The sequence below is a fragment of the Thalassophryne amazonica genome, chromosome 19 (genome assembly GCF_902500255.1).
Source record: "Thalassophryne amazonica chromosome 19, fThaAma1.1, whole genome shotgun sequence".
Classification (NCBI taxonomy): domain Eukaryota; kingdom Metazoa; phylum Chordata; class Actinopteri; order Batrachoidiformes; family Batrachoididae; genus Thalassophryne; species Thalassophryne amazonica.
This window is the reverse complement of record NC_047121.1, coordinates 25,887,891-25,902,182: the sequence shown is the minus strand read 5'-3', so window position 1 is coordinate 25,902,182 and position 14,292 is coordinate 25,887,891.

The window sequence follows — 14,292 nt, the reverse complement described above, 5'->3', positions numbered from 1 at the left end:
CAGATTCACCAGCAGTACAGATGACGCACGTTGTGAGTACTGCCTCAGTATAGATTCAAAGCAGCACATTTTCATTCAATTACTATTGAATTAACCAAATCCATACGGAGGCAGTAGGCTACTCATCACATACCATGGAATTAAATTGTAGGTATCAGATCTTGAAGATTGTAATACACATATATAAATTAGAATTAAGTTGAAATTTAAAAAGCTGGTAATCAAGTGAGTAGTGAATATATTCCTCTATCAGTGTTTCACACCTTATGTGACTTTTCACTAACAGGCTGGACACGCTCATGCATCGCCGACACCAAAAAACACCTGCCGCTCCTGTCCCGCTCATTAAAAAGAAAAGCCGTTCCCCCACACACACACTGTTTTATTGTCAACTCTTTTTATCGTTACACTCCTAGAGACGTGCGTTGAACATACTCCCTCCCTCCTCTTACTACTGCCTCCTTACGTTTTCACAAAAACGTAGTGGCTGTGGCATCCGCAGAAAACGTACGGCGAAAAAAATCGCACAGTGGGTTGTGACCGGCGCTATAGTGCTGTATGATAAAAAATAAAAAAATAAAAAACTAGACAAACTAGACTCGGCAGATAGCACAGATTTGCAGTCAGCTTAAAGTCCGAGGGCATTTTTTTAGACAGTTCACTCGCCTGGCATAAATGTTTTATTATTGCTGTTAACAGCTCTCCCTGCATCCCAAAATCAAGTTTTAAGTCTCTTTTTTTCAGGACAACCTGTGCTTTCATTAAATATATATATATATATATATATATATATATATATATATATATATATATATATATATATATATATATATATATATATATATATATATATGCTTTTGTTGTGTTTCATAAGTGTAATAAAGGTTTACAATCAGAAATAAGAAAGGAAAAAATAAAGTGGAAATAATTTTCCACACACATTTATTCAAAACACACAGCAGACTATAATAAACAACTGTTTTAACACTTTATAAATGTAATTTGGGGTCTTGTGTGAAAGACTGTACAACAAAAAGGTTCAAACAATAAACACAAATGCACATTTTGAACAATATATACAAAATGGTCTATGCATTTTGTTTGTCTCATCTCAAAGCAATTTCTGTCTGGTATTACACAAAGGTTACTTCACAAACTTCTACTTCTACTGTGTTTTGGACTGTTCTGTGCTGCTCCTAAAGCAGCTTTCATTCACACTTTGGCTCCTTACAGTCTGAGGAGCGGCCCTCCCCCTCGCTCCATTGATATGGTAAACAGTGCTTTACGCTGAGAATCCAGTAACATTCACATGCATGCTAGTGGAGCAATCCTGATAGTTACACACTCTTTGTTTGAGCACGTGAGATTGTCATCAGAGGCTCTCCGTCTGCTCCATCTGCTTTCACTGATCGCTGTGCCTAATTGCGCATGGTGCATTGGAATAGGATGTACTCATTGGAGCACCCAGGGGGCTATACAAATGGGTCAACTAGTAACATATCACACCTGAAAACGATCTTTGGCTTTTCACGTGAGGTAAATCTGCCTTATGAGGAGTACAAAGATGGTGAATGGCTGGCTCGAACGTCAGTGGAGAAAACTTTTCAGCAAAACAAAGGAAATTTCTATCTCTTATCATTAAAAAGTTATTTATAATTTTATAAAGCTTGGTCTTAGCCATCATATATGACGGTGTCGGCCCCAGACGGTTAAAAACAACCAGTGCACTTTCTCTTCATGTGTTCTGCAGTTTGCAGTCAGCTTAATGCCTCTGTAGTAATTGCAGATCTGCACAGCACCCATTTTTCTTAAAAATAAAATCCAGCACACTTCGTGTCCACTCCTCAAGCATTCTCTCACTTTCTAAGATTTTATTAAACAATCTGAATAGAAAAGCCATTGCCTTAGCTCCTAACTACGTCCATGCACAAGCAGCAAAGTTTAGCACACAACAAAGTTTTAGCAGAAAACAATGTCCAGTGGCTGACAATAGCGCACACACATGCATGTGCGCCCCGTGTGCGCTCATAGTGGCTCATTCAGCTGTTATAAACACACACACACTGAGTGATCATTTCATCATTTCAGCACCTGTTCTATGCACACACATGCACGTGAGGTCCGTAGCGTTGGGAAGGAGAGGATGAGTGATGATGTGATTGCATGAGTTAGTGAGTGACTGCACTGATGCTGGCTTGGACACATATGGCATGAGTCCGGTCCATTCGTTGGTTGTACTCCGATGTCTAGTACTGGCAGGGACTGGCAGGGACCCCCCCCCCCCCCCACACACACACACACACTCCGATCCCATGTTTGCCATCCAGACGTTTGGACATTGGGCAGTTTTCAGTACCTTTTATGGCCATCTGACAGCAGTCTATGTCATCTAATTGTCTAAATACGCTTTTGATGTGATCGTGCAGTTGTGGATGAGGTAGTCTGGACGGGATCTACTCACAGTCTACACAACTGTTTCCCTCCCGACTGCATCTGCATTATGGACATTTTTGCTATGTCTGCCTGGTTCCTGCACATTCTTGCTATGTGGGATGGGGCTTCAGTGTTCTAACATCAATAGAAGGAAGTTACTATCGAAACTGGAGATCCACAGGCTACATCAGCAAGGTACTGAGCAGTGTGAATGCAAGGAGCATATCTTGGTCAGAGAGAGTAGTGTTAAGGAAGCAGATGATACCCAAACACCTCCTATGACAGATGCATCTACTGAGCTCACCTGGCTGCAGTATGTTGCAAACAACCGCGGCATAAATAAATCCCATGTGATAATCCAACCGGACCTTTGCGGTGTACAGATTTGTGTTGTGCTGCAGTGAGCAAAAAAAAAAAAAAAAAAAAAATTAAATTAAAGTTCGCTGGAAAGGCTTCATCTTACAAATGGTGGGAAAGCTTGACCCACTGCAAACAAACTTTCAACAAAGGTGTCCATGTGGCAGAGGGCTTACGTGTAGCCAAGGGTGGGCCTGGATGGGCCTGGGCCCACCCACTTGTCAGCCAGGCCCACCCCATCCAATGAGAAGGTTGAGTCGACATTCGACAGTCACCTGTCGTTGCCTCATTGTATTCCTATGATATGGTATTGCATTAGCACTGAGCGACAATTAATAAATTTTGTCAAAAAAATCTGGTTCATCTTCTGTGATTTATATTAATACTATATATAGTGCAGTGGTCCCTCGCGATAACGCAGTTCACGTTTTGCAGCCTCGCAGTTTCGCTGATTTTTTTAGTGCAATTTTGCATGCATTTTTTTTTTAAACGGCGCATTGTGTTCTGCGTCCTTATCAGGCGGGCCGTTCGCGGCACCAGTCGGCATCACCGCGAATGCTCTCACTGCCTCCGATGCGCTTTCTGCAGGCTCAGTAAATGCAGCTGCAGGCCACCTTCTCCTGTCTGCTGTGCGGAATTGCGCCAAATCTGGCAACAGGTCCAGAGATACGCTCGCTGTTTTGATCCGGATGTTGAGCGCAGACGCAGAGCTCCGTGGCCACCGAGAGAGGACTTGGATTCTTTGCGGGTCCCGCATCCGTACCTCCAGAGGCAGTGAGCGAAGGGAGAGCACGAGCATTGTGTTCTGTTTGTGTCTGTTTATAATCTTCTCGCACAGAAGAGAGTGTTGACACAGGAGAGAAAAGTGAGAAAATGTTAATGCCTGTTTGAGAAAAGTGTGTAGTGAGGGGTTTTACAGCCTTAAAACATCTATAATAATTGTAAAAAATAGCGCTGACTACTTCGCGGATTTTGTTTATCGCGGGTTATTTTTGAACGTAACTCCCACGATAAACGAGGGACCACATTTTTCCTCAAATAAATAGTCTTCTGCGGGCCTCCATCACAATGCCAATAACAACATGCACCGTCGAACGGCTGTTTTCTACTGTTAATGGGATAAAAACATCCACCTGAACATCCATGTTGACTCACAGACTGAATGCAGTCTCCCTTGAAAGAAAACTGAGTGAATCGTTGGACTGTGATGACGTGATAAGAGAGTTCAACAAAAACCCCGTCATCTCCTGCTGGAGCATTAAAAGGATTCATCAGATGTAAGTGTGAGACCATTAATTACTTTTTCTTCTAAATAGGCCTAATTGTTATTATTATATTGCAACTGCCACAAATCATGTTGGTGTCCGTTCTGATGGTTTTTAATTTGGCCGCCGAGCCAACCTGTTTTCATGTTGCGGATATATTTTGAATTTTTTTTTTAAAGGACTTTACATGACTAAGCATTGCATTGCTGCTTGCATTGTCCATGGGGTGCTTGTGTCTGACACTTTGCGTCTGTATAACTGTGCACACAGCATCTGTGCAGTTGGCTGAGATGTGTTCATCATTAAACTTGGAATTCATTTTTGAAACAATGCCTTATTTAAATACCTATTGACGTTTTGGGTTTAGGCTGAGCCAAGTAGGCTACCAGACTTGCACTGAATGTGTGTGTGTGTGTGTGTGTGTGTGTGGCGCTGCACTGCAGCTTGCATTATCCATGAAGAGAACTTGTGTCTGACGTGTCGCGTCTGTGTGCTCACTTTGCCAGTGCTGTAGGCTAAGTGATAACGTTGCTTGCAATGTCCAAACAAGGCACACTTTTTCAAAGTGTATTATAATACCTACACCTTACCTACAACCCCAAAGGTTGGGCCCGTCTGATTTTTTCTGGGGCCACCCATTTTGTGATTTCTGCCTACGCCCCTGGCAGAGGGTCACCCCTTGGAGTCTGGTCTGCTTGAGGTTTCTTCCTCAAATCATCAAAGGGAGTTTTTCCTTCCCACTGTCACCTGTGTGCTTGTTTTAGGGGTTGGTAAGGATTGACCTTACTTGTGTGAAGCACCTTGAGGCAGCTTTGCTGTGATTTGGTGCTATATAAATAAAATAAATTACATTTAATTGAATTGAGCTGAGGATGAAGATTGTGGTCAGACTAAAGCAGACAGCAACACAAAGCATAAATATGACGTATGTATGTAGATAGATATACATATCTATATCTATATCTATATGTGCTTCACTCCAACAACCCTTCTGAAAAGTTACAATAACAAATGGTTAAAATCTGGAATCTTTTGATGTTAAACTTTTTTCTCACACTGTTCTCTACCTGCTACAGCAGCTGAATTCACTCAGATACCATCTGACATGGCACACAGACTACAGCTCTCATGTCTTCATGTTTTCTACTTTATGTTGGTTGTCTACATGTGACAGCATGACTGGAAGCATTTTCAAATTAACCATGTGAAAAGCACAGTACAAAATGTTTCGAGGTTGCTTCAACTCTTCCAAAAAACACTCTGATAACAGCTGGTGCCATGTTTGGAGCCCACTGCACCTTTTTACGTGCCGACAAGTGCAACACAATTACAATTTCAAACATGGCAGGGCTTTCACCAAAAAAATGACAGATCATCGAATCACTTCTCTAAATTTAAATTTGTTTTGATCCGATGAGCTTGTAAGAAACGCATTTACAGTCTACCAAAGTCAGAATGGAAGTAATTAGCCAATTGTACCCACAAAATAAAGGTGATGTTCTGTCACAGGTCCACATATTTCTCACAGGCTGAGAATTTTGAAAACAAGAATAGAACTTGTTCCATTCAGAACAATTAATATGATGGATAACAGAAGTTAGGACGACAGTTTGGTTTTTAAAAGTAAAGCAGTTTCACATGCTTTCATGTGTTAAAATGTCAAAGTTGGTAATCGTTGCATTCAAGAAGTAATTTTCTTCTCATTTAGGCCCACTTTTTCCTGTCGCAACTTCTTCCATTAAGATGGTGAGTTCCGAGAACTTCCACAATGCCTTTCAACACCCAGTGGAGACAGTGGAAAGTTCAAGATGACAATAATGTCAGAAAACCCTAGTTGGCAACTTGCATGTTTGGAAAAGCATGGATTAATTCTTCCTACCACATGTAATCACATCCAGGCTACCATGGGGGGCACATAATCATCATTTACCCTATTTACATTTTTCTTGTTGCGCTCTAACTGGTGCACATCTGATAAAAATGCATTCAATAAGTTTAAACCAGACTGGACAAACGATACTCAACAAAAATATAAACGCAACACTTTTGGTTTTGCTCCCATTTTGTATGAGATGAACTCAAAGATCTAAAACTTTTTCCACATACACAATATCACCATTTCCCTCAAATATTGTTCACAAACTAGTCTAAATCTGTGATAGTGAGCACTTCTCCTTTGCTGAGATAATCCATCCCACCTCACAGGTGTGCCATATCAAGATGCTGATTAGACACCATGATTAGTGCACAGGTGTGCCTTAGACTGCCCACAATAAAAGAATAACATCATGCTGTCCGACAATGCTTCCTATTTCACAGCGCTTTGTAACCTTACATATTTCAAAGTTCAACAAGTTATGCATGACAGTCATTAAACATCTGACTGCCATCGTCATCTTTGCATGTTTTGGTTCTTTTATTTGTCCAGCCGCAGTCAATAAGCTGTTAAATATCGACATCGCTTTTGGCTAGCAGTGCTAACTGCTTTAAAGTCTGTGTCTACACCACTGATGTTCTCTTTAGATTCCAAAGGCAATGTCACTTCCTCCTCATGATCACAGCATGGCAGGGCTTTCACCAAAAAAATGACATGTTTTGACGGACACACGCATGTGTGTGCTTGTGTGGAAATACATAAAAACATATATCACTTTTACGATGGAAGGGGAAACAGGCCGTCAGTCCATTTGGACATGCAGCAGGCGATCTGAATGTACGTCTGACAGGACACGTGTGTCGGGCCATGAGGGCTGTGAACAGCGCACCACACGACCAACAGTGTGACAAATATGCCACATTCATTCACGTATCAGCAGAAATATGTTATCAAACACCATTTGGTCAGTTATCACAGTGCTTTTTTCTTTTTTCTTAGAAAATATGTTTCTCTGCTTGTTGATTTTAGCCATTTCACGCTGCTGTTACAAGACAGTGATTGTAGTGCAGTGGTAAAGTTCCGTCTGGTAATCGGAGTGTGTGGGCTCGAATCCTGTGGCATTTTTTTTTTTTTTTTAACCAGGGTTATTTAACTGTGGGCGTCTTTATTGCATCCCCTTTTATGTATTATTTATATCAACCCAGTGACATTCACTAATTATACAGCTGGTTTTTATTTGATTTTCCCAAACTTCAGCGGTGCAATATGGTGGAGCTCATCCCTTACAACACAGCTCCAGCAGCTCACACTGTGTTCCTGCTTGAAAAGACAATGTTACATGCATGAACCATTGCACTGGGATCATGCACGCCTGCCCATCAGTGTGATGTTTCATGGTGCACTCGTACAAGCTGTTTCACCGTGAGTCGCCCTGGAATTGTACGTATTCGCACTATGTGTAATGGAGTCTTGCATGGTGAGTGTTGATACAAGCCATTGCAGTTGAATCCATTATATTGTTTTCTTTGAAACAATTGTACCTTCTAATTCCAAGTCATTTTGAAGCTCTTCATATATACTGATGTATTGTACTTTATTTTTGGTGCCATATGGTCTGAGAAATTAAATGAAATTAAAAATGAAACAGAATATGGACAAAAGTGGCTGTTAATCTGCCGTGAATTTTTCTGATGCACTCTAAGTTTACTTTTATCAACGTTAGCAGTGCCTGCATAATTCAAGATTTAGAAGAAATTATTTTTCATCTGGAATATAATGTTTACAGATGTAGCACTGACTGGTGTGAAATATACCCTTTAAAATGAAGGATGCTTTTGGTATATCACAGTTTAAGTTTTTATTAATTTGGTGATTTGCCCATATGATGGTGTGTGATTGTTATCCTGTTCCTGCAGTGATGTCACCGTGATCCCAGATCACAGTTATTGTGATTAATTGTAAAGCTCATTAAACTCATTACAAATTGAAAACAAAAATGTACAACATATTAGGTGTTATTAGCTGACTGTGCCTTATTTAGCTGATCAACACCTGCGGTCCTTATCAGGCTGGATAGTCAGAAACTTTTGGACACAAATGCACAGCTCGAACAGACAGCTCTGGTTGTAATAAGGCTTTACTCAGGTGGATAGCAATGATCGGTACACAAGAAGGCAGTCCAGAATAAGCAGAAGTACAAAAATCATCAGACTTAGGCTTGGTCGATCAAACAGGCAGGAGATCATAAAACACAATGAGGCAGGCAGGACTATGGAATGCAAGGAACAGAGCTGGAAAGTGGCACAAGGCACAACAAATCTGGCGAAGGACTAAAACACCCAGTGATCTTTTATAACTTCAGCTGACAAGCAGAAAACTAGGAACAGGTGTGCATGGAAAGCACCAGAACAAGGGCGTGGCCAAAGAGAGAGAGGTAAACACCCACCACCAAGAACCAAGAGAAAGACAAGCGAGATACAGACAGACAGACCCAAGCAGAAAAACCCCACAAGAGAATAAACATCCAGAAAGCCAACGAAACAGACAAAAATAACAAACAAGCCAGAAAAATAAAACCAGAACAAAACTCAAACCCTGACAGTCCTCCAGGTTTTTGATTGGTTGAAAAAGCCAGATCCAGATAATCAGACAGCTGAACAGCAATCGATGCAAGATCAATCCATGGGATCCGGATTAAGATTGGTAGTGTTTTGGGGACCAACTTGGATTTCATATGAAACACAAATTAAACAACAGGATCATATGAAGGATCAGAATTTTCCATGATGGACATAAACATACCAGCAAAATCACAAGTGTTAAATTAACACTGACAGTGTACCTATGGTCCCACCCTTTAGGACCATATGTTTAATTTTAATTTAAGTTTTATTTAAACAGGTTAGTCCCTCTGACATTGAGACCTCTTTTGCAAGGGAGACCTGGACAATTATAAAGTTTCCAAATTCACCAAATGTGCATGTTTTTAAATGTGGGAGGAAACCCACACAAAAATGAGGAGAAGATGTAAACTGCACACAGAAAGGCCACAGGTGGGAATCAATCCCATGACCTTCTTGCTGTGAGGCAACAGTGCTAACCACTAAGACACTGGCAGTCTGAATCTAACACTGTCAGTGTTAATTTAACACTGGAGATTTTTGCTAAATTTTGCTGTGTAGTATCTGAATCCGTATTAATATATATATACGAGTATATTTCAGCAAACTAATGTGGTATTGAAAAGCGAGTTGATTATTCACCTTTCAGATCTGAATGTATTGTATACTGAAAACTGAACTAAAGAATTTTAGAGTTTTGTGTACTTATTTCAAAAAATAAATCAACTATGGAGCAGAGTGTGTGTGTGTGTTTGTATTATGGCACCTGAAATAAGTGTACAGTATTAAAAATATATGTCCAACCACATAAAAAGCTCAGACTTACAACCTCTCCTGACTCTGCAAGAGCAGCTTGAATTGAAGCTGCGCGGCCTAAACGATAGCTCCCACCATGTCATCAGGGGCATATGGAGAGGACCCCATGAAAGCACTGCCAAAAATCTCCTTGAAGATCGAGGGAAAGAAAGGCAAGGAGTATTGATCTGTCTGTCCACGGATATGATAGATAAGCCCTGGTACTGAGAGTCGGAGAGCCCCTGGATCCATACCTCAAAGACTTTAATCCTGGCCCCTCTTACAGCCGGATTGGCCTTCACCTTAACCTCTCTACAACTGCGCCAGCAGATCAGCCATGGAAATTTTATTCTTCTCACAATCGCCTTCCCGCTGTCTCCCCTCCCTCTCTCCTCCTTCTCCCTCTTGTGGTTCGTTTTCATCGGCCTGCGGTTATTAACAGACCTGCCCTGCATTCCCACCCGAATTAGGAGTAAGAGGTGAATTAATACCTGATCCTGGTTTTCATCATTTTCTCAAAAGTTCTTATCCTTCTTTTCTTGGAGTTGAAGTTGGAGGCAAAAGTTGAGGGAAGAATACATACATTACAGGTGAGCTGGTCACATCATCTGTTGTTCGATAGAACCATTAAATGATACAAAACATTACAACAAATGCATCATACTGTCATTTTTTATTTTATTTTTATTTTTATTTTTTTGCCTTTATAGCCATGGTTGTCTTTTATGACGGTGTTTTAGAGCCACATAGAACTATTATTTTTTTTCGACTTCGAGAATAACATCTGAATATTACTAGAATAAAGTCGTAATATTATGAGAATAAAGTCGTAATATTATGAGAATAAAGTCGTAATTTTAAGACTTCAAGAATAAAGACGTAATATTATGAGAATTAATTTGTAATTTTACGAGAAAAAAGTTGTAATATTATGAGAATAAAGTTGTAATATTATGACTTTTTTCTCGTAAAATTACGACTTTATTCTCGTAATATTACAACTTTTTTTCTCGTAATATTACAACTTTATTCTTGAAGTCCAAAAAAAAAAGACTCTGTCGTAGTTTGTCATGTTAAACATCCTCATAATTCCTTAGTGCAATGAGACTGCAGGCAGAAAATCTGTGACATGTAAAATTTATACCAAAACACCTTGTTATATATATATATATATATATATATATAGAGAGAGAGAGAGAGAGAGAGAGAGAGAGAGAGAGAGAGAGAGAGAGAGAGAGAGAGAGACTGTATTGTGTGGCACAGAGGAAGAGATGCTTCATCTCTCAAAGTAATGGAGTAATAGTGGTGTGTTTCAAAAAATTAGAATATTGGGGGGAAAAAAGTTTTTGTATGTTTTGTATATTCTAGATTCATGACATAAATTAAAAATTTCAAGCAATTATTTTATAATTTTGTTGATTATTAAAAATTGAGCCACCCTCACATCCCCACTCCACACCACACACAAAAATATTACAATATTTCATAAGATCAATTAAAAATGAATTTATTATTCAGAAATGTTAAAATATGTTCTGAAAAAATATATTCATGTATGCACTCAGTACTTATTTGGTGTTCCATTAATATGAATTACTGCATCGGTGAATCTTGTGGCATGACTGAAGTGTTGTGGAAGTCCACATTGCTTTGAAACCAGCATACATGTCATCTGTATTGTTGAGTCTGGTGTCTCTTCTCCTCCTGTTGAAAATACCACATACATGCTTTATGAGGTATTGTTTCTAGGGCCAATCAAGTACCATAGTCACCAAACAAGTTACTGGCTGTTCTGGCACTGTGGGCAGGTGCCAAGTACTGCTGTAAAAGGAAATCAGTGTCTCCATAAACCTTGTCAGCAGATGGAAACATAAAGTGCTCTAAAATTTGGACTCGATAAAACACAGTGGCCCAACACCAGCAGATGACATGGCACCCCAAATTATCACTGATTGTGGAAATATCACACTGGGCCTCAAGCGACTTGGATTGTGTGCCTCTCCACTCTTCCTCCAGAGTGAGAACTTCATTTCCAAATGAAATGGAAAATTTACTTTCATCTGAAAAGAGGACTTCCCAGCTAACACATAACATTTTTGTAAAGTTACAGTAGTGTTCAGAATAATAGTCGTGCTATGTGACTAAAAAGATTAATCCAGGTTTTGAGTATATTTCTTATTGTTACATGGGAAACAAGGTACCAGTAGATTCAGTAGATTCTCACAAATCCAACAAGACCAAGCATTCATGATATGCACACTCTTAAGGCTATGAAATTGGGCTATTAGTAAAAAAAAAAAAAAAAAAAAGTAGAAAAGGGGGTGTTCACAATAATAGTAGTGTGGCATTCAGTCAGTGAGTTTGTCAATTTTGTGGAACAAACAGGTGTGACTCAGGTGTCCCCTATGTAAGGATGAAGCCAGCATCTGTTGAACATGCTTTTCTCTTTGAAAGCCTTTAAAAGACATGTGCAGAAGAGGATACAATTTGCCAAAGAACACATCAACTGGCCTAAAGAGAAATGGAGAAATATTTTGTGGACTGATGAGAGTAAAATTGTTCATTTTGGGTCCAAGGGCCGCAGACAGTTTGTGAGACCACCCCCAAACTCTGAATTCAAGCCACAGTTCACAGTGAAGACAGTGAAGCATGGTGGTGCAATAATCATGATATGGGCATGTTTCTCATACTATGGTGTTGGGCCTATATATCGCATACCAGGTATCATGGATCAGTTTGGATATGTCAAAATACTTGAAGAGGTCATGTTGCTTTATGCTGAAGAGGACATGCCCTTGAAATGGATGTTTCAACAAGACAATGACCCCAAGCACACTAGTCAATGAGCAAGAAATCATGAAAAACTGTGGTTATACAACTAAATACTAGTTTAGTGATTCACAGGATTGCGAAAAAAGCATTTTGAACATAATAGTTTTGAGTTTATAGCATCAACAGCAGATGCTACTATTATTGTGAACACCCCCTTTTCTGCTTTTTTTTTTTACTAATAGCCCAAATTTCATAGCCTTAAGAGTGTGCATATCATGAATGCTTGGTCCTTGTTGGATTGTGAGAATCTACTGAATCTACTGGTACCTTGTTTCCCATGTAAGTAAGTCCCTTCGGCTGCTCCCTTGTTTGCACTCAGGGTCGCCACAGCAAATCCAAGGTGGATCTGCATGTTGATTTGGCACAGGTTTTACGTCGGATGCCCTTCCTGACACAACTCCACATTACATGGAGAAATACTCAGAACCTGGATTAATCTTTTTAGTCACATAGCACTACTATTATTCTGAACACTACTGTATATATTGATTATATTTAGGTTATGATTATCAGAAATATTTCTAGGACATTTTCCTAATATTATTACTTCCTTTTATATGTTGAGAAGTCATGTTTATAGTTGAGAGAAATTTCACAAATATATTAATTCTCGTCTCACCGTGTTTCTTACTCCAAATTTCTTTCAATGACTAGAGTATGACTTCATGTTAAGCCCCGTTTACACATAGATGGTAAGAGCTCCCCGAAGCATCCCGGAAGAGTTTTTGGCCGTCTTAAGGATCACACGCCGTTGTTAATGCCGGCACTAGGGGGCATGGCTTAGTTCCGGCTTTACCGGGAATCGTCGAAAAAATTATTCAACATGTCGAATAATTCTGGGAGCGCTCCCGGAGAATTCGCGTGATGATGGAGACAACGCGAACAACGGCGTTTGATACTTTTTAATCGCCGTTTCTTCCTGCCCCTTCCTGTAGTGCCGCAGTTTACACCACCGTAATTTGCGGCCGGCCTTCTATCCCTAATCAACGGCGTGTAAAACGGCGATAGAGCCCACATCGGCGTCCTCAAGGGCGTTTTAACCGGCGACAGAGGCAGACAAAACGGTGGCTCTAGCGGACAGTACGCCGTTCTAAACGCCACCTTCCAGTTAACGGCGTTCCAAATGGCCGATAGGCGGCGGTCAATATAAAAACGCTAGCGCGCTGCATGCAGGCCTCTCACTCGCGGCCAGCTCCAGATATTTTACAGAGAAGCTCCAGTATGCCTCCTAAAAGAAAATTGGTAGCGGCAAGGACTTACCAAGAGGTCTGGTTCAGAAGCAGAGGGTAGCCCTGTGGTGGAGACAGAGCAACACATTGAGGAGGGTAAAAGGAAGGAGAATAAAAGGCTGAGGATGATCTCCCTCCCCCTGCAGTGACAGAGGCATGTATTCCTGCTGCTTCAGCCTATTATACTCTGGGGGCGGTGCCTATATGCAAAAGTTCCTGGAGTAACGCAGGATTTGCCTGGATAAATCCAGCGATACACAGGGCATTATCGGCGGCAGCAGAACACCGCTGTTCTCACGCGCGTCTTAACCTGCAATTGTAAAGGATAGAACTGCGTATTAACCCCCGTTACCTGACGTGTGCGGGATGCTACGGCATCAAAACGCCGCTTTATTCGGCGGATTTAGTGGCGTTTTATCCGCGTATTTGCAGATAGTACAGCGGCCAAAACGCCGGCGAAATGCTCCGCCCCTTTCCACCGTGAAAACAGACGGAACTACGGCGAACTTCGGTCTACGTACTGCCCGCTGACAAAACCATCTATGTGTAAACTAGGCTTAACGTTTCCAGAATGTTCTGGGCCTCATGTTTAAAAACTTACGTGGATTTCCTACTGAAACATGACGCAAGCTAAAACCCAGAAACTGGCATAAGCACAAAAATATTCAGATGTACAGTATCAAAATGTGCGTAGTCATGGATCCATGCACATTCTGTTTGTACATCTCAATGAATATGGAATTGAGCACACACGCACACACACCAAGCTCCTCCCTTTCCACGCCTCTATTAAAATATGCAAATCCATGTAAACTGGCCCTGGAGCAGGAATTCCCCACGTTGTAACGTTGGTCAACATGAACACAGAAAAGAAATTTATCCAA